Genomic DNA, 20,568 nt, shown 5'->3' on the forward strand with positions numbered 1-20,568 from the left:
TCTAATGTGTTTGTCATTTGATCTATTGAATTCTTCATTTCATTGATTTCTTGTCACTATCACAGTTTCATGTTCTACTAGTTGCTTCATTTCCTTTTGATTCCTCCTTAATATTTCATTTTCATGAGAGAGATTTTCTATCCTGTCCAGTAACGATTTCTGTAGATCAAGAATTTGTTTTTGAGAAATTCTTAATGTCTTTATCAATTTTTTGAGATCCTCTTCTTGCATTTCTTCTATCTCGTCATCTTCATAATCTTGAATTGGGGTGTCTTTATCATTTGGGGGTGTTGTAGTGTCTTTCTTGTTCTTGTTACCTCGGTTTCTGCATTTTTTTTGGCATTGTGGAGATATTCTTTGTCTCAGTTCATTAGCACCACACATTCACTAGGTCCTAATCTCCTGTTATTTCACACCCCACCCCCCCAGAGTCAGGTTTTTCTGCTAGGCTCAGGGCCACTGCAGACCTGAGGTCACCCTGCTTATGACATATGTCCGAAATGGCGCCTGCTCTTTGTCTTGCTCGTCTTTGAGGGGTGAGCGGAGAGAGAGAAATTCGTGTCCGTATCAGTCACTTTTTTTTTTTTTCCTCTCTCTTCTAGTTAGCCTGGTGAACTTTTCCCCATGGGGTTTCAAGCCTCGTTCCCTCTAGTCTCCTCTTTCTGTTTGCCTGCCGGGGTCTTGGGCTATTGAGGTTCAGCTCACCTCACGTTCTAGCACTGGTATGTTGAGTCTGCCACTGGTGTCCCGAACTGTGGGCTCCCACGCTCTCCACGCAGGTCCACTGTGAATCACTAGTTCTGGAAGAGTTTCCTCTGCTGTTTCTTCCCCTACTCTTCCTTGAACCTGCAGTATCTCCACTTTTATTAAACTGTCACTTCCTGGAATATCAGTGTGCTACCTTCTCATTCCACCATCTTGCTGCTCATGTGTCACATTTCAATATCTACATTTGAACTGAATATTGTATCAGATTTTTTTTTTTTTGAAAGCGAGTAAACCTGATTAGGTTCAGCTAATTAGGTAGTGTATTATACATTTTCCTCAATTGGAATCATCTTAATTTGTAGCTCCATGGTTTTGGTATTATTATATGAAAAGTGTATAGAGATCAAAATTGCATCAAAATATGACATTGGTAAAAATGTATTAAATTGATAAATATTTTGGTTTCCTAACTCCCTATTATTAATTAATTGATTTTAATAAAATGCCTCTGAGTTAAAAAGCATGTATAGATAATTCACGTTTGAAAGTATTTGTAGGGGGGGCACTATACTATAGCAGATAAAATGACCTGTGACACTGGAGTATTCTATATGGGTGCTGATTCATGTCCTGCCTGATCCACTTCCAATCCAGCTCTGCTACTCTCCTGGGAAAAGCAATGGAAGATGACCCAAGTACTTTCACCCATAACACTCGTGTGGCAGACTCAGATGAAGCTCCTAGCTTCTGGCTTTGGCCTGGCAACGTCCTGAGTGTTGCAGCTACTTGGAGACTGAACTAGCAGATGGAAGTCAGTCTCTCTTTTTTTCTCTGTCTCTCTTTCCTCCCCCCCCATGATTCTCAAATAAATCAGTAAATCTTTAAAAAAAACCTTTGTATTTTCTATATATATTCATTTCCTCCTTTTTAAAACCCATTTTATTTTGATATAATTAACAAAAATTGTACATAAATACAGCCATATTAGTTTGGGGATAAGAATGCACCTAAGAAACCATCACCATAATTGATGTTCTAATCATTTCCATCACATCAGAAAATTTCATTCTGCCTTATTTTTTTGTTTCCTTTGTTTTGATTAAAGCAATTAAAGTCTACCCAATGACCATTTTTAAATATACAATGTAACTTTTTATTATTATCTTTTTATTTTGTTTAAGGAATACAGCTTCATGCATTTAATATATACAGATTTGAGAACATGATTGTTCTTCTCCCCCACCTCCCTGCTACCCATTCTCCCACCTTTCTTCCTTCTTCCTCTTCCTTTCCCATTCGTATTTTTAAAAAGATCAATTTTCAGTTATTTTTTATACTCATAAGATTAAACCCACACCAAGTAGAGATTTCACTGATTACTATGAAGAATAAAAGAAATAAAGATCAAAAACAAACAAACAAGAAAAATGTTTCCCAACAGTCAAGTAAAGGGCTATTCAAAATCATCACATCTCAAAGTGTCAGTTTCACTCCTATAGATTACATTTGAGTACTCTATTAGTTACCACAGATAAGAGAGACCATATGGTATTTGTCCTTTTGTGACTGTATTATTTCACTAAGTATAATGGTTTCCAGTTGCATCCATTTTGTTGCAAATGACAGTACTTCATTTTGTACCACTGTGTAGTTTTCCATAAAGTATAGATACCATAATTTCTTTATTCAGTCTTTAGTTGATGGATATCTGGATTAATTACATATCTTGGCTATTGTAAATTGAGCTGAAATGAGCATGGGGATACAGATAACTTTCAGATGCTAATTTCATTTCCTTTGGATAGATTTCCAGGAGTAGGGTGGTGCTTGATAATATGGTAGGTCTATATTCAGCTTTCTGGGATATATCCATATTGTCTCCTACAGTGGCTGTACCAGTTTATATGCCCACCAACAGTGGATTAAGGTGCCCTTCTCCCCACAACCTTGCCAGCATTTTTGTATATTTGTCTATGTGAACCATTCTAATGAGGGTGAGGTGAAACCTAATTGTGGTTTTGATTTGCATTCCCCTGATAGTGATCTTGAGCATTTTTTCATGTGTATATTGGACTTTGATTTTCCTCTTTTGAAAAATATTTGTTCAGTTCCTTTGCCCATTTCTTAATTGGATTGTTTGTTTTGTTGTTGTTGAGTTTCTTGAGCTCTTTATATATTCTAGAATTTAATCCTTTTGTCAGTTGCATAGTTTGCAAATATTTTCTCCCATTTTTTCAGTTGCCTCTTCATATTGCTGAGTGTTTCTTTTGCAGTGCAGAAACTTCTCAGTTTGATGTAATCCCACTTGTTAATTTTAGCTTTGAGTACCTGTACTTATGGGATCTTTTCCAAGAAGTCTTTCCTTATGCCAACGTCTTATGGGGTTTTTCCAATGTTCTCTAAAAATTTGATGGTATCATGTCATGCATTTAGGTCTCTAATCCATAATGAGTGAATTTTTGTGTAAGGTGTGAAGTAGGAATCTTTTTTCATACTTCTGCATGTGGAGATCCACATTATCTTGGCTCCAGGGTTGATTTTTGCTCTACTGTCAAAGATAAGTTAGTTGTAGATGGGTGCATTTATTTCTGGGGTTTCTATTGTGCTCCATTGGTTCACATGTCTGTTTTTGTGCCAGTACCAGGCTGTTTTGATTATAACTTTCTTATAGTATGTCTTTAGGTCTGGTATTATGATGCTTCCAGCTTTATTTTTGTTGTTTAAGATTGCTTAAGCTGGGGATGGCCCTGTGGCACAGCAGGTTAAAGCCCTGGCCTGAAGCACCAGCATCCAATATAGGCACCAATTGTAGTCCCAGCTGCTCTTCTTCCAATCCAGCTTTCTGCTATGGCCAGGAAAAGCAGTAGAAGATGGCCTAAGGACTTGGGCCCCTGCATGGGAGACCCAGAAGAAGCTCCTGGTTCCTGGCTACAGATTGGCGCAGCTCTGGCCATTGCAGTCATCTGGGGAGTGAACCAGTAGATGGAAGACCTCTCTCTCTGTCTCTACCTCTCTTTGTAACTCTGTCTTTCAAATAAATAAAATAAATCTTTTTTAAAAAAAGGATTGCTTAAGCTATTCTGGGTCTCTTGTATTTCCATATGAATTTTAGCATTTAGTATCATTTTTTTTTGCTAGATCTGAGAAGAATGTTGTTGATATTTTGATTGGTATTGCATTGAATCTATAAATTACTTTCAGTAGTATGGACAATTTGAAGATATTAATTCTTCCAGTCCATGAACATGGAAGATTTTTCCATTTTGTTAATGTCTTCTTCTATTTCTTTCTAATTTTAATTGTAGAGATTTTGACCCCTTGGTTAAACTTATTCATAGGGATTTAAATTTTTTCTAGTTATTGTGAATGGGATTGAATTTAGAAGTTCTTTCTCAGCCTTAGAATTTTCTTTGTATACAAAAGCTATTGATTTTTGTGTGTTGATTTTATATTTTGCTACTTTACCAAACTGTTTTATGAGTTCAAACAGTCTCTCTGTGGAGTCTTTGCGTTCCCTATATAGGGTCAGGTCATCAGCAAATAGGAATAGTTTGAGAATTTATTTCCCTATTTGTATCTATTTGAACTATTTTTCTTCCATGATGGCTCTGGCTAAAACTTTCAGGACTATATTAAATAGCAATGGTGAGAGTACACATCCTTGTCTGGTTCTGGATCTTAATGGGAATGCTTCTAATTTTTCCCCATTCAATAGGATGCTGGCTGTGAGTTTGTTATAAATTGCTTTGATTATGTTGAGGAATGTTTCTTCTATACTGAATTTGCTTAAGGTTTTCATCATAAAAAGGTGTTGAATTTTGTCAAATGCTTTCTCTGCATATATCTAGATAATCATATGGTTTTTGTCTTCTGGTAATTAATGTGGTTAATCACATTTATTGATTTTTGGATGTTTAACCATCCTTGCATGCTAGGGATAAATCCCACTTGGTCCAGGTGAATGATCTTTCTGATGCGTTGTTGGATTCGATTGGCTAGTATTTTGTTGAGGATTTTTGCATCTGTGTTTATCAGGGATATTGGTCTATAGTTTTCTTTCTCTGTCATATCTTTTTCATGTTTAGGAATTAAGGTGATGCTGGCTTCATAAAAAGAGTTTGGGAGGATTCTCTCCCACTCAATGTTTTGAATAGCTTGTGAAGAATTGTAACTAGTTCTTCTTTAAATGTCTGGTAGAATTCAGTAGTGAAGCTGTTGGTATTCGATCTCTGTTTCAGTTATTGGTCTGTTTAGGGGTTCTATGTCTTCATGACTCAATGTAGGTAGGTTGTATGTGTCCAGGAATGAATCTATCGATTTCTTCTAGGTTTGCTTATTTGTTGGCATATAGCTCTTTGTAGTAATTTTTTATAATTCTTTTTATTTCTGTGGTATCTGTTGTTATATTTCCTTTTTCACCTTTGATTTTGTTGATTTGCATCTTTTCCCTCTTTTTTTGTTGTTTAGTTTGTCCAATAGTGTGTCAGTTTTCTTTATTTTTTCAAAAAAACAGCTCTTATTTTCAATTTTGTTTATTTCTTCCTTAAATTTAATACTCTCTTTCCTCCTACTAATTTGCGCTTTGGTTTGTTGTGGTTGTTTTTTTCTAACTCCTTGAGATACATTGACAGCTCATTTATTTGGTGACTTTCAAATTTCTTGATGTAGGCACTAATTGACATAAACTTCCCTCGTAACACTGCTTTTGCTGTATCCCGTAAGTTTTGATATGAGGTAATATCATTTTCGTTTGTTTCCATAAATTTTTTAACTTCTCTTTTGATTTCTTTTATAACCCACTGTTCATTTAGGAGCATGTTGTTCAGTCTCCATGCGTTTGCATATGTTCTTGGGATTCTTGAATTGTTGGGTTTGAGCTTCAATCCTTTGTTAACAGAGACAGTGCATGGTATGATTTTCATTTTTTTGAATTTGCTGAGACTCATTTTATGGCCTTGTATATCGTCTATCCTGGAGGAAGTTCCATATACTGTTGAGAAGGATATGCATTCTGCAACTGTGGGTTGAAAAATTCTGCAGCTATCTGCTAGGTCCATTTGATCTATTGTGTTGATTAACTCTGTTGTCTCTTTGATTTTCTGTGTGGTTGATCTATCCATTGATGAATGTGGGGTGTTAAGCCAGTTCCATGGCTCAATAGGCTAATCCTTTGCCTGTGGAACTGGCACACTGGGTTCTAGTCCAGGTCAGGGCACTGAATTCTGTCCTGGTCGCTCCTCTTCCTGTCCAGCTCTCTGCTGTGGCCAAGGAGTGCAGTGGAGGATCGCCCAAGTCCTTGGGCCCTGCACCCGCATGGGAGACCAGGAGAAGCACCTGGCTCCTGGCTTCGGATCAGCGCAGTGCACCGGCCGCAGCAGCCACTGGGGTGTGAACCAACGGCAAAAGGAAGACCTTTCTCTCTCTCTCTCTCTCTCTCACTGTCCACTCTGCCTGTCAAAACAAAACAACAACAACAACAACAAAAAGTGTGGTGTTGAAGTCCCTTGTTACTACTGTATTGGAATCTATGTCTCCCTTTAGATCCATTAGCAGATCTTTTGAATAGCCAGGTACCCTATAACATTGGGTATATATACATTTATTATAGTCACATGTTCCTGCTGTGGATACCCCCTTTAACTGGGTGAAGAGCAACCCCCAGAATTGCTTGGTGTGTGTGCACAATCTGGGATGGCCACTACGTACTATAAATATCCAAGAAAATAAGTCCTAAAGATCACCTAAACAGCATAAATGACAGGCCCTATGCTGTTTAGGTGATCTTTAGGACTTATTTTCTTGCATATTTGAGACTGTACCTTGTGATCACCCATATTTTTCCTTTGCTATTATTCCTTGGCAGCCACCTTTCTATTCTGTGCTTCCATGGGTTTGACTGTTTTAGGATCCTCATATAAATGAGATCCTTTAGTATTTGTCTTTCTGTGTTGGATTCATATCTCTTAGCATAATGTCCTCCAGGTTCATTCATGTCATAGCAAATGATGAAGTGTCTTTACTTTTTGAAAATCAAAGTAATTTAATTTATATTGATGCAAAAACTATTGCAAATTCAGTGGCTTTGAACAATACCTATATTCCCTGACACAAACCTTGGTTCAGGAATCTGAATGTAGTCTAGCTCAGTTCTCTATAAACTTATCTGAGGTCCCTTCCAAACACTGTAGTTGTTGACAGAATTAACTTCTTTGTGGTGGTGAGATGGAAGCCCCTGTTTTCTTTTCAGATACCTGCCAAGATCCTCCCTAGTTCCAAGAAGATGTCATGTGGCTTTGCTACAGGGTACCTTTCACTCAAAACATGGCAGCTTACTTACAGAAGGTCAGCAGGAGAATCTCTTTTCATGAAGGGTGCAGAGTTTTCTCATATTAAATGATACTTATCCAGGATAATATCAATTTTTATTAAATCTAAGGATTTTTAATCTAAATTGCATATGCAAATTGCCTTCACTTTGTCATTGAATATAATCTAACTTAGAATGAAATCATCCTAATGTTGTATTTATGAGATATACGCACACAAAAAGAATGAAATTAATCATATCTATGCATTCAAGTAGAGGGGATGGAAACAGTGTTCACACCAAGGTATGAGAATGTGGAGGTCATATTATATCATTGCCTACTACAGTGTACTGCTAAGATGTTCAAAAGGGAAATAAAACTAATCTCTAGTGATTGGTGACAGTTTTCCAATCACTGGGGATATTTATTGCTAGATGATGTTCAATAAACAAATTAAGTGATGATCTAAATTAGTTGATTATTAAAAAAAGCTTTGGTGGTTAATCAACTCTGTCACTTTTAAGAAAAATTTGAAGGGAATTCAGATATTTCAGTGCTATTGCTAAAACAAAAGTCCTTCCATCCCTATCTGCTTACATAATATTGCTCCACTAATATCTGCACTCTTCTTTTTTGTGATTATAGATTTTTAGCTGAATGTAAGACAGCCCATCTAGAGATGACTTTTCTATTTCTATTGCAGTTTGGAATCATCACATGATTAAATTCTCATTGACAGAATTTGCAAGGAATTGGTATATGACATTTCTAGGTCTGGATCTTAAGGTAGCAGGAGTGAGTGTGTTTGTTTTCACAATTTATTTTCCTCTTAATAAACTGTAATAGGATTTAGTTGAAACCCAGCTTTGTCCATACTCAGAAGACAATACCTTGGGAGATGGCAGACTACAAGATAGAAGGTAAGTGCATCTTAGGAAGATCTAATGGAGCAATTTTACTTCAGTAACGAACTCTTTCTTAAATGCTTTCTTAGAAGCCATTACATAATGTAAAAATTAACATTTCTAGCCACTGTTCCATTATCTAAATGACTATTGCTATCTGTATTTAGAAACTCAATAGATTTGGATTAGTTTTTTTATTATTATTCAGGGCTAGTTCTTTTTGTACTTTATCACAAGTATGAACAGAGAATAACAGATTTCTTAGAAACTTGATCTACTAGACTAACCCACCAGTCTTTTGGAAAGCATCAGTGAACAAATATTAAGTATTATGAGTGTTTCAGTGAAAATTCATAATGTGAAATTGGTTTGCTTTATTTCTCCCAACTTCTTTTCAGTGGCATCATTTGAAATGTAAGGCTTTAAGAGGAATTTCACATTTTTGTAGTTCCTTCATGATAAAATTGCAGAGTTATTGGAAAATATTTGCATGCATTTTGGAGTGTGGACAGTGTTGCTGAAACTGGATGTTGCTGCTTCTGAGGAATCTGCTTGTAAGTGGTGTTTGGAGGTCCTACATGTTCTTATTTAATTACATATTTGTTTATTTGCAGTCCAATTAGCAGAGGCATCAGTGTTCAGTAAGCAGCATCATAGGCCTCAAGAGAACTCTTTCTAAGCATCATCATGGCATGTTTCTGAAGCTGATAGCAATAAGCTTCATATTCATGGAAGGGGCTTTCAAGTTGCAGTGGAAGTCTGTAGGTTGTAGGGAAATATCTCTAATGTCAGCTTTTAAATTCAAATATGTTTTCCTTATCATGAAAGAAGTGACTCCTTTGGTGCTTTGAAGTCTTTCCTGAAAGGACAGTCTGGTTTGTGTGTACACACCCAATGATTCTATAATCCATTCAATACCCCATGGTGCATTTCCTATGACTTTACCAAGCTAGGAGTTATTCTGTTCTTTGTTACTAAATATTCACCAGTGTAGGTAATACTTTTTTTATCTTTCTTGATCATCCCTATTCTGGGAAAGAGACAGTGTAACACTACTATGCAGAGCAGTAATTCAATTGCTCTTCTGCTTACTTCTCAGTACCTTTCAAAATGGGTGGATCGACGTTATCCCTTGTTGTTGCTCTATGTTGTTGAATGTGAGAGATTTATAAATGATCCCTTGTAATGTAGACCCAATTAAGTTTGTATCTAAGGATATTTGTTCTCAAATCTACCTGATGGACAAGAAAAATATGATATATTTTTCTTAAAGTTCAAAATGCCTGGTTTTAAAAAATCTCAATCAAACATAGCTCATAGAACGTGCCTTATTGCCAACTATAGAATTACCAGGAGCTGTCAAATTTAATGAGATGTTCTGTAGTTAAATGTGTAGACTTAATTGTCAATTTACCCATGGTCATTTTTTCTTCAGGCAGGCAAATTTTCCTCTTTTTTTTTTTTTTGTCTAGTTGCTACTTTACAAATTTGCTCCCATAAAAATCCTCAAAATTGCCTTAAATGGAATGGAATATCATAGTGTCTGAGAAATAAAGTTGAATTGTGGTTTCTTTTTATTTCAGCAGTGCTAACATCATGAATTGCATCCAAAGTCTACACTAGAGAAAACAGACTTAACAGAAGATAAATTTACTTTTAATATAATGAGGATTTCTTGGCAGAAAGGCTCTCTTCACACAGCACATACCTCAATGTTGTGCCATAACTTAGTCCTATGAAAATATCCAATATCTGGATACTGATAACATTCTGGATGATTTGCTAATTATTTTAACTTTTACCTTAAAATAGGTTTCATTTAAATATATAATGTATCTGCCAAGAATTCCCTGTGTGTCTGTTCTTTCTCAACACTGATTACTCTTGTAGTCATTTGTATAATATCTGTACCTGCCAGTCATTGTGCATTCTATGAGGGTTGGGGCTTTTTGCATCAATTTTGTGTGCCACTGTTTCTTGACTTATTATATAAAGAGTTGTACAAGAAAATACCTCAAATGTGTTTAAACATAGAATGGTAGAATATTAGTGCTATAGAATTTTAACAACTTGTGTGAAATTAAGATTACTTGGATTCACCTTCTGTTGAATTTAACAAACAGTTGACACTTATTATGTATCAGGCACAATTTTAAAGAACTCTCAATATTTACTTATTTCAGCCTCAAACAATCCTATACGTGAAGAATGATTTTTAATTGCTTACTGAGGTATGGTTAACACAAAAATCTGTATATATTTAGTGTATAATTTCAGTGAATTTGGGAATAAGTATGCACTTGGGGAAGCATCACCATTATCAAGGCTGTAAATACATTTACACCACCCCAAGTTTCCTTCTATTCTTGTTTATAATTATTATTTGTGTGTGATGTAATATTTTACATGAGATATAGCCTTTTAGTAAATTTAAAATATACTATACAATATGATTAACTATAGACATACAGGTACTGTGTTGCATAGAATATCTCTAGAACTTACTTGTCTTGCATAATTTAAATTTTATACTCTTTTAAGGACTTCTTCCCATTTGCATCTCCCTCTGGCCCCTGGCAACCTCTATTCTACTTTCTGCTTTACAGTTTTACTGTATTAGAATCTGCATTTAATTAAGAATATACAGTAGTTCTTTCCTTGTCTTGATTATTTCACCTAGCATAATGTCCCCCAGCTCCGTCATTGCTATCACAAGTGGAAGAATTTCCTTCATTTAAAAACATTTATTTATTTATTTTTATTTGAAATAGAGAAAGGGAGAGAGAGAGAGAGAAATATCTTGGTCTTCCATCGGCTGTTTCACTTTCCAGATGTCCACAATGTCAAGGGCTGGGCCTGGGCCTGGCCAAATCCAGGTGCCTGAAACTCAGTTCAGGTCTTTAAGGTAGGTTGCAGGGACTCAACCACTTGAGCCAATATCTGCTGTTTCCCAGGATGTGCATTAGCAGGGACCTTGAATTACCAGAGTCAGATTTGAACCCTGACATTTTGATATGGGATGCAGGCTTCATAAGCAGTGTCTTAACCATTATGTCAAATGCCTACCCCTAGAAGTTCCATCAATTTTAAGGTTTAACAATATTCCATTTAATGTATATGCCACATTTTCTTTATCCTTTCATGTGTCAGTGAACTTCTAGGTTATGTCCATATCTTGGCTGCTGTGAATAAATGCTACAATATATACAAGAGTATAGATAGCTGTTTGAGATACTGATTTTAATTCTTTTAGATATGTATCCAGAAGTGAGATTGCTGGTTAAATGGTAGTTCTGATTTTATTTTTATTTGAAGTACCTCCATTTTGTTCTCCGTAATAGCTATACCAATTTACGTTCTAATCAGCACGGTATGTATGTTCCCTTTTTATATATCCCTTGCTTTTTTTTTCATAGCCATCCTAACAAGCTTGACACTCACTCACTGTGATTTTGAATTTCATTTCTATGATAATTGGTGATCTTGAGCACTTTTCATAGTCCTTGTGGTAATTCTACAAATCTTCTTTCTAATACTATTTTATGTAAAAAAAAAAAAAAATAAAGTAAAGCAACTTCAAGTTTGCCTGTGGTCACTCAGGGTGAAATGTTTGAGCCAGGCTTCAGACTCAAGCAACTTTGATCCACTTACTAGGGTTGTGGGGAGCAACTGGGAGCAACTCGGGCTAGACTGTTACTGGAATTAAGACTTATTCTATGCATCTGCTCTCCCACAATATGGCGCTGGGAGAGGAGGAAATAGCTTCTACACAGCTGCCTCCAGTTCAACCAATAAACAGCAGGACCTGCTCCTGATTGGAGGAGAGCAGCATACTCGGTGTGTGGGTAGCAGAGTTGGGATTGGTGGAAGAGGACTATAAAGGAGGAGAGAGACAACATGCACCGGGGAACATCTATCTGAAGGAACACCTGTGCAGCCCCCGAGAGAGCCGGCCGGCGGTGTGCCGCTCCCCCGCGGAAGTGGGGAAAGTGGCCAGGGGGAACCGCCCTTCCACGGAGGTGGAAGGGACGGTAGCCAACCCGGGAAGAACCAGCAGCAAACCCGGGGAGGGCCGAGCAGACGAAAGAACAGCGCAGGGTCCTGTGTCGTTCCTCCATGAAGACGAGGAGCGACATAATGGTGCCGTGACTCGGATATGAAGCCTAGGCAGGGTTTAGTGTCGTTCCTCCATGAAGAGGGGGAGCGACATAATGGTGCCGTGACTCGGATAGGAAACCCAGGAGGGAAGAAGCGGGAAGAAGTGGGAAAATACCGGAGAGAGAGACTAGCAAAGAGCCTAGGGAAAAGCCAGACAGAAAAGGTACCAGAAGAAGCTATTGCAAGCCTAGGCATAGACTCGGATACGGACTGTGGGAAAGAAGTTAGGATTTAAAGTGAAAGCAAGAAGAAACTTAGACTTAGATACGGACTGCAGGTTGAAAGTGAAAGTGAAACCTAGAAGAAACTTAGACTCGGATATGGACTGTGGGGAGAAGCCAGGAGAAGTGAGAGGGGAATATTGTTGGAAGAAAAGTTAGGAAACATACCGGGTAGAGAAAAATATGTTAGGGAGGATGAAGCCGCGGGGGCAGGCCGAGGCGGAGACGTAAGTTATATTGGGATTCGTAGAGTCAGCCCCGGGGAACAAGAGGCGAAAATCTGGAACCAGAGGCAGAGACGTAGGCCTCCAGGTTGGAATCCGTCAGATTAGCCCAGGGAGCAAGGGACGGTAGCCAACCCGGGAAGAACCATCAGCCAACCCGGGAAGAACCAGCAGCAAACCTGGGGAGGGCCGAGCAGCCGAAAGAACAACGCAGGGTCCTGTGTCGTTCCTCCACGAAGACGGGGAGCGACAAGGGTTTTAACAATAATATGGGAGAATCTTTCCAGCTTTAATAGTCTTTGATATTAGGATATCAGTGATAAAAATGGACACAAAATATGTACCATTAATCAATATTTTTATGTATTTATGGCAAATAATTATAGTTAACTTTACATTTTATGTATCTATGTTAAACAAATATCCCAATGAGATGCCTATGTGAATTCATAAATAATAATATTCACTTATCAAATTCAGAAAATTCATCTGAGCTCTCAAACGAGGCAAGAACAAATGAAGCTAACATCGATTCAGTTGCAGAACTTCTTTGACAGCACCTTCATGTCTACAGTTTGTTTTCTCTCTCAATTTGATTCTGTTCCTCCTTTCTTATTCAGATTCTTCCACCCATGAAAATTGAGGTAGGAGGATTCCTAGGTGAGGATCATAATGACAGCACTGTAGGGCAACAATTATAGACCTTGAAGCCTTGGGAAATGCCTTGTGCTAGGGAAGAATCCCAAAGTATTAAGACTGATTAAAACATTCTCTGTTACAAAACATTGGTCCAGAAGGACAGTTTTAGTACTTCACAGATGCTTTTGGTTTTGTAATCATGCTTATCACTATTTTAAAAACTGTGTGGCAAATCAATCACCATATTTAAAAAGCTGTGCAGAAGCTGTATTTGCTAGAGCATGAATGCAGTAGAATTGATACAGCCTATTCCTCACTGAAGATGTGATTATTTTCAGATCATTTAACTAAATATCTGAAAGATTAACCTGAACACAAAGCTGATGGTTTTTCTGCTTTTGGTAGCAGAATTCTAACCCATATTTAACCTCTATAAGAATTCCAAAAGTCCCAGAAATATAGTCCTCTACACACAAAGCAGAAATATGCCCTTTCTGTAAATCTCCTTGACCACACAGGTTTTTTGTTTTTGTTTTTGTTTTTTTTTTTTTTTTTTTGACAGGCAGAGTGGACAGTGAGAGAGAGACAGAGAGAAAGGTCTTCCTTTGCCGCTGGTTCACCCTCCAATGGCCGCTGCGGCCGGCGCGCTGCAGCCGGCGCACTGCGCTGATCCGATGGCAGGAGCCAGGAGCCAGGTGCTTTTCCTGGTCTCCCATGGGGTGCAGGGCCCAAGCACCTGGGCCATCTTCCACTGCACTCCCGGGCCACAGCAGAGGGCTGGCCTGGAAGAGGGGCAACCGGGACAGAATCCGGCGCCCCGACCGGGACTAGAACCCGGTGTGCCGGCGCCGCTAGGCGGAGGATTAGCCTAGTGAGCCGCGGCGCCGGCCATACCACACAGGTTTTTACTTCTTCAATTATGACATTGATCACAGCTTATTATAGTGATGTGTGGTGCTCACTAGGCTGTGATGTCCTTGAGAACACAGATTATTCCCAAAGTAATGAGAAGACCACAAAGAAAATGTAATGCCTCTAACAAGTACAGTTTGAGGTTAACTAAACAGAAACTTGTATTTTTTACATCAATGTTAGGTTATGTTGCTGCTGCAACAAGTTACCTTAAACTTGGTGACTTTTTTTAAAACAATAAAAATCACCTTGTTGCTTTGTAAGTCAGAAGTCTAGTGGGGATCCTCCGGACTAAAAACCAGGAGCTGAAAGGACTGTGCTCCTTTTGAAATTCTAGGTGGTAATTCATTTTTTATAGTTTCTAGAGACTGCCAAGATTCCTTGGCTTGGGATCCCTCTCTCCATCTGAGAAGTCAGCAGTACATCATCACTTTGGCCTGTGTTCTACAGTGTTATTTGTCTCTGGTTGTCTTTTTCTGCTTCTCTTCTACTTTTAATAACTCTTTTAATTATGTTTGGCCCACCTTACTAACTAGGATAACCCTCTATTTTAAGGCTCAGCTAGTTAACTGCTTTAATTCAATCTATAATCTTGATTTTATTTTTCCTTGTAATATAAAATAGCCACATGATTTAGGGATTAGAGTATGGGCTTGTCTGGAGAATGGGGCCTTATTCTAACTCTTACACTCCCTATATTCTATTCCAGTGTCACCTATGTACTTGATAGTAAAAATGGAATAGGACATGTAGTGTATGATCTCTCAATGTCCAGACCTACTTCCAGACTTATATTTGGCTCATTCAATGATTTCCAACCTCCAACCTTCTACATTATTTCTTTGATTTTTGTATAAGCTGGACACATAGAGCTACATATCCTGAGTAGTTCAGCATCTAGCAACCCAGGCATAATTTAATTTGGAGAATCAAATGTACTACATAGAGAGTTGAATTACAAAATGGGAGAAATGGGAAAATGAGGTGGAGGAAAGGCATGCGTTATCTGGTACATAATGTGGCAGAGGAATTCATAGTTCTGCGTTCATTGCTGCCATCATTTGGCTGCTTTCTGCATCAGAGTGACACTTACGCAGTCATGGCACAATGAGTTGCAATGCAATGATCAGCACTTTTCTGGTTTGGATACTAATTTTGCTGGGCGGGGGAAAGAATTTTCTGAGAGCCTGGAGGTTCCCTGAGACACTCCACCACCTCTTCAGCTCTTCCTGGCCATTTGTAAACAATGTGATACGTTGGGAGGGATGGATCTCATCAATTATAAATAAATCTTCCTCTATCAACTGGTAATTTATCTATGTTTCTTAGTAGTGTATGCAATAATGATGTGTTCATAATCAATACTATCAGATACACGGAGTTCCTCATTTCTCTCTGGGAAAACAATTTAATATAGTTTTGGCAACTAGATCTTATCTTACTTGTATACTGGTTTTATTACTTCAGTCCTAGGTCAGTAGCTGGTGATATAATGACAATGCATTACCTGACTTGTGAAATTCCACACTAAGACATGAACCGTGAACAAACATTCAATTTTCTGTCTTCTGCTGTATATTCTGACCACCAAGGACAATAAATGACCTTTTTTCAGAACAATAATGCACTATGGCTATATTGCTACATAGGATGTCCTAAAGAACACAGATTTAGTAAAATTTAAAACTCATCAACATGTGATCCCTGAAGAGTAAATAATTCTGACATTTCTAAACTGATAACATTAAAGCCTACTATTTCTTATTTGCCAGACATTTCATTTGGTTCTCTGCATCTTGTTGCCTTTTTTCTACTTTTTACTATTCTATAAAACAATGACAATTTAAAGAAAGAGGAAAACTGTTGGGAAAACAATTGATCTTTTATCTCAAATTTTAATGTCAAATCTTACATTGAACCTATTAAAATATTCAGATTTAGACTATAAAATAAGATGGCATAAGAAGCCCATTATGAAACAATATATCTTCGATTATAATTTTATTTATTTGGCCTTTATTTTATTAATTTAACTTATATGAAAGATAGGGAGAGATAGAGAAAAACAGAAAAATAGAACATCCATCTGCTGGTTAACTCCTAAAATGCCCCCGATGACCTGGGTTGGGCCATGCCAAAGCTGGAAGTTAGGAACTTGATCCAGTTCTCCCACATGGTTTGTAGGCATACAACTACTGTAAGGAAGCAAGAATTAGGAGTGAACCAGGATGGTAGGTTAACTGCTGTGCTAAATTCCTCATTTAAATTGCACTTAAAGTCAAACATTAAAGGCAACATGACACCAATTTCTTGATGCTTAACTCTTTATATTTATGGCCTTATAGAATTCCATTTTTTTTTTTTGGACAGGCAGAGTTGACAGTGAGAGAGAGAGAGGGAGAGAGAGAGAGAAAGGTCTTCCTTTTCCGTTGGTTCACTCCCCAATGGCCGCTGCAGCTGGCGCGCGCACTGATCCGAAGCCAGGAGACAGGTGGTTCTCCTGGTCTCCCATGCTGGTGCAGGGCCCAAGGACTTGGGCCATCCTCCACTGCACTCCCCGGCCACAGCAGAGAGCTGGACTGGAAGAGGAGCAACCGGGACAGAATCCAGCGCCCTGACTTGGACTAGAACCCAGTGTGCTGGCGCCGCATGTGGAGGGTTAGCCTATTGAGCCGCGGCGCCGGCCTAGAATTCCATTTTTAAAGGACTGCTTCTAAAATGTCTTCTACACCTCCTTGCCTCTTATTCTAAACTATATATGAAAACTTTCTTGGTGGTACTATGTTCATGGTATGGCTTGCAAGCATTATGACTAGGTGCAAATGTAAGGGGATGAGACGTTATCACTAATGGGGTATCAATGACATGTTGACATTGAAATCTTATTAATAATTCCAGGGCCAGGCATTGTGGTGTAACTAGGTAAGCCGCCACCTGCAACACTGGCATCACATATGGGTGCCAGTTCAAGTCCTGGCTGTTCCACTTCAGATCCAGCCTCTACTAATGCGCTTGGGAGTGAACCAGTGGATGGAAGATCTACCTCTATCTCTCACTCTCTTCTGTAATTCTGCCTTTTAAATAAATAAAATAAATCTTTTTTAAAAAAGAAAAATAATTTCAGGGCTAACACACTTGTCTCTCATCTGTCTCTTTTCTAATAATGGTTGACTTAAAATTTTATAGCTTCATAATTTTGTAGGCAGAGCTCAAAAGCTGCATTCCTTAAAAAAGAATGTATGCTTGAAAAGCTGAATCATAAACCGATCATTGAATAGAAAATTACTTTATATTACTTTTTATAATTGGTGTCGTTTGACTTACCTGCAAACATTTCCATATTAACTGTTACTTCTGCATCACTAACACCATGAATCAGAATGCATCTGGGTTTATGTCTTGTTGCTCTACTTTTTTAGGATGAATATTCTTTATTTTGAACATTTATCACAATAAAAAGTACATTGAAATTTTACATATTTTCAATTCTTTAATTTATCACTGTTCCTGAGTTAATTCATGCTATACTTTTTAATGTTTTACTTTAAAGAATAACACACACACAAATTTACAATTGCATTTTTAAAGATTTACTTATTTATTTGAAAGAGTTACAGAGAGAATGAGACACACACACACACACACACGCGCACACACATGGGTGGGGAGAGAGAGAGAGAATCTTCCATCTGCTGGTTTATTCCTCAAATGGTCACAACAGCAGGACTGTGCCAGGCTGAAGCCAGGAGCCATGAGCTTCTTCTGAGTTTCCCACATGGGTGCAGAGGCCCAGTCACTTGGGCCCTCTTCCACTGTTTTCCCAGGCATATTAGCAGGAAGCTAGATCAGACGTGGAGCTAATTATAAGATGCAGACACTGCAGGCCGTGGCTTAACCCACTGCACCACAGCCTCAGCCCCTATGATTGCATTTTTATCTAAGCACAAGTTTGTAAGTTCTCTAATAAAGCCTTTATGTGAAATTATGTGAAATAATTTTACATTCAGAGACACAGTACCATGGTTGATAAGTTGAATATATGGATTAATGTGAAAGGTAACACAAATTATAAAGTGTTTTTCCAAGCTTACGCCCATTATCTTTACAAGTTTCCTATTTGTTCATATGCAATAGTAAGCGTTTGGAATTCTACATAAGTCACACATAATGCTAGATCTACAAATAAAAGATTCAGCAAGTAAACAAAATAACATTGTCATGTCAGGAAATATTTTATGGAAAATTCACACGAATGATAAAACCAATTAGGATGGGTTTTCAGGGGCTAGTGCTGTGTTGTAGTAGGTAAAGCACCACCTGTAGTACTTGCATCCCATATGTGCACTGGTTCAAGACTTAGCTGCTCCACTTCCAATCCAGCTCTATGCTATAGCCTAGGAAATCAATAGAAAATGGCCCAGGTACTTGGGTCCCTGAACCTGCACTAGGGACCTGGAAGAAGCTCCAGGCCCCCGGCTTCAGATTGGCCCAGCACCGGCTGTTGCGGCCATTTGGGGAATGAACCAGCAGATGAAGTCCTCTTTCTCTGCCTCTGCCTCTCTGTAACTCTGCCTTTCAAATAGACAGATGAATCTTTTAAAAAGAAAGTATGGATTTTCATTTAACAGCAATTAGTTTCTTTTTCTGTAAGCAACAAGTAAGTGCTACATGCAGGTAAACACATTAAATGTTTATGATGTCAAAAGTTAAATTTCTTTAAATAGATCAGTCTAGCTTTCCTCTGTTGTTACCCAGCAAGGATTTGACAAACATTTAAACCTGTCTGGAGGTTAAGCAATATTCAAAACATGTGGAAATTAAAATACAGACAATAGAGGAAAAAATGGACAAAAATGTTGATATTCGCTTTGGCAATATTTTTTTGGCTATGGTATGAAAAGCACAGGAATCAAAAGGAACAATAGACAAGTGGAAGGTTACATCAAATTAAGAGGCTTGTCAACTGCAAAGGAAAGACCAAAATAAAAGGTCAACCTGCATAGTAGGAAAGGAGTATTTGCAAATCATATATTTTAGAAGGGGTTGATATCCAAAATATATAAGGGCATCATATAGCCCAAAACCAAAAATCTCATTAAAAATCGGGCAAGAACCTAAATACATATTCTCCAAAGGAGAAATTCATAGACAATGGGAATTTTAAAATGTGTCTGACATCTTTACTTATCAGAAAAATGTAAATGAAAACACAGGAGGTATAATTTTTTCACACGTTAGGAATGCTATTACCAGTCATTATTACAGTCATGATAAAAATATGAATCTTCTTCAAAAACTAAAAATAAAACTACCATAGGATCGAGCAATCCAAAAATCAGTTTCATCAAACACTAGTTTCAACTTGCCTGAATTCAGTGAGCCAGAACTGCCCTCATCACACACATCAGCTTACCTGAAACAGATTTGTTACTTATGCATCAGCATCAATGTGCAACAGAATCCTAATACCCCTAAGGAGTGAGTTTCCTAAGACCCAGGAAAGCTGCCTGAGCGAATGGAGACTTTTCTGAGTGTTCTTAGCCTCACAGTGTTCACTTCTTGATATTTATCCAAAGGAACTGAAAAAAAGGATCATAAAAATGTATCAGCAGGCCCAGGTTCATTTCAGCATTATCCACAATAGTCAAGATATGGAAACAATTTAAATTGTTCCTTGAAAGATGAATAGATAAAGAAATATATATTTATAAAAATGTATAGACAAAAAGGAATATTATTAACCTTTAAAAAGAAAGGAAATCTGCCATTTGTAGCAAAATTCATGGAGCTGGAATGTATTATACCATGTGAAATAAGTCAGACTTAAAACGTAAATATTGTGTAATCTGACAATATATGGAATCTAAACCAGCCAAATGTGTAGAAGGGTCTGGGAGCAAGAAAAAATATGTTCATATTGTTCAGAGGGTATAAAGTTTCAACTATAAAAGACAAGAACGTTTCTGGAGATCTAATATATGAAATGAGGAATATAGTCAGAAATACTGTATTGTATACTTACAATTTACTAAGAGGATAGCTCTTACATCAGTTCTTCACATATAAATAGTAACTGTACAGGTGTCATAAATATGTTAATTAGCTCTAACAGTTAAAATGCATTGATTATTCACAACATATATGGATCTTAAAGCATCAAGTTGTACACCTTAAATATATATAACTTTATTTGTAAGTGGTGTCAATAAAATTGATAAAATTAACTCATCAAATATTTATCTGTGATCACCCAAGTCTCTTGATATGAGTTGCCTTGGCTATGGAAACCTTTTGGATCCACTAGCTCGACAAGACCATAAGCAAAGTGGAAGTTCTCCCCTCCCTTCAGAGAAAAGCACCTCCTTCTTGGGTGGCCACTTCCTTCCACTGGGGCCCATATGGGAAGCTGGCATTGTAGGAGGCAGCTTGGCAGCAGCTTAACCTACTACCCCTCAATGCCAATCCCAACTTAACAAAATTCTAATGATTATTA

Source organism: Oryctolagus cuniculus, chromosome 2 (genome assembly GCF_964237555.1).
Source record: "Oryctolagus cuniculus chromosome 2, mOryCun1.1, whole genome shotgun sequence".
Taxonomy (NCBI): Eukaryota; Metazoa; Chordata; class Mammalia; order Lagomorpha; family Leporidae; genus Oryctolagus; species Oryctolagus cuniculus.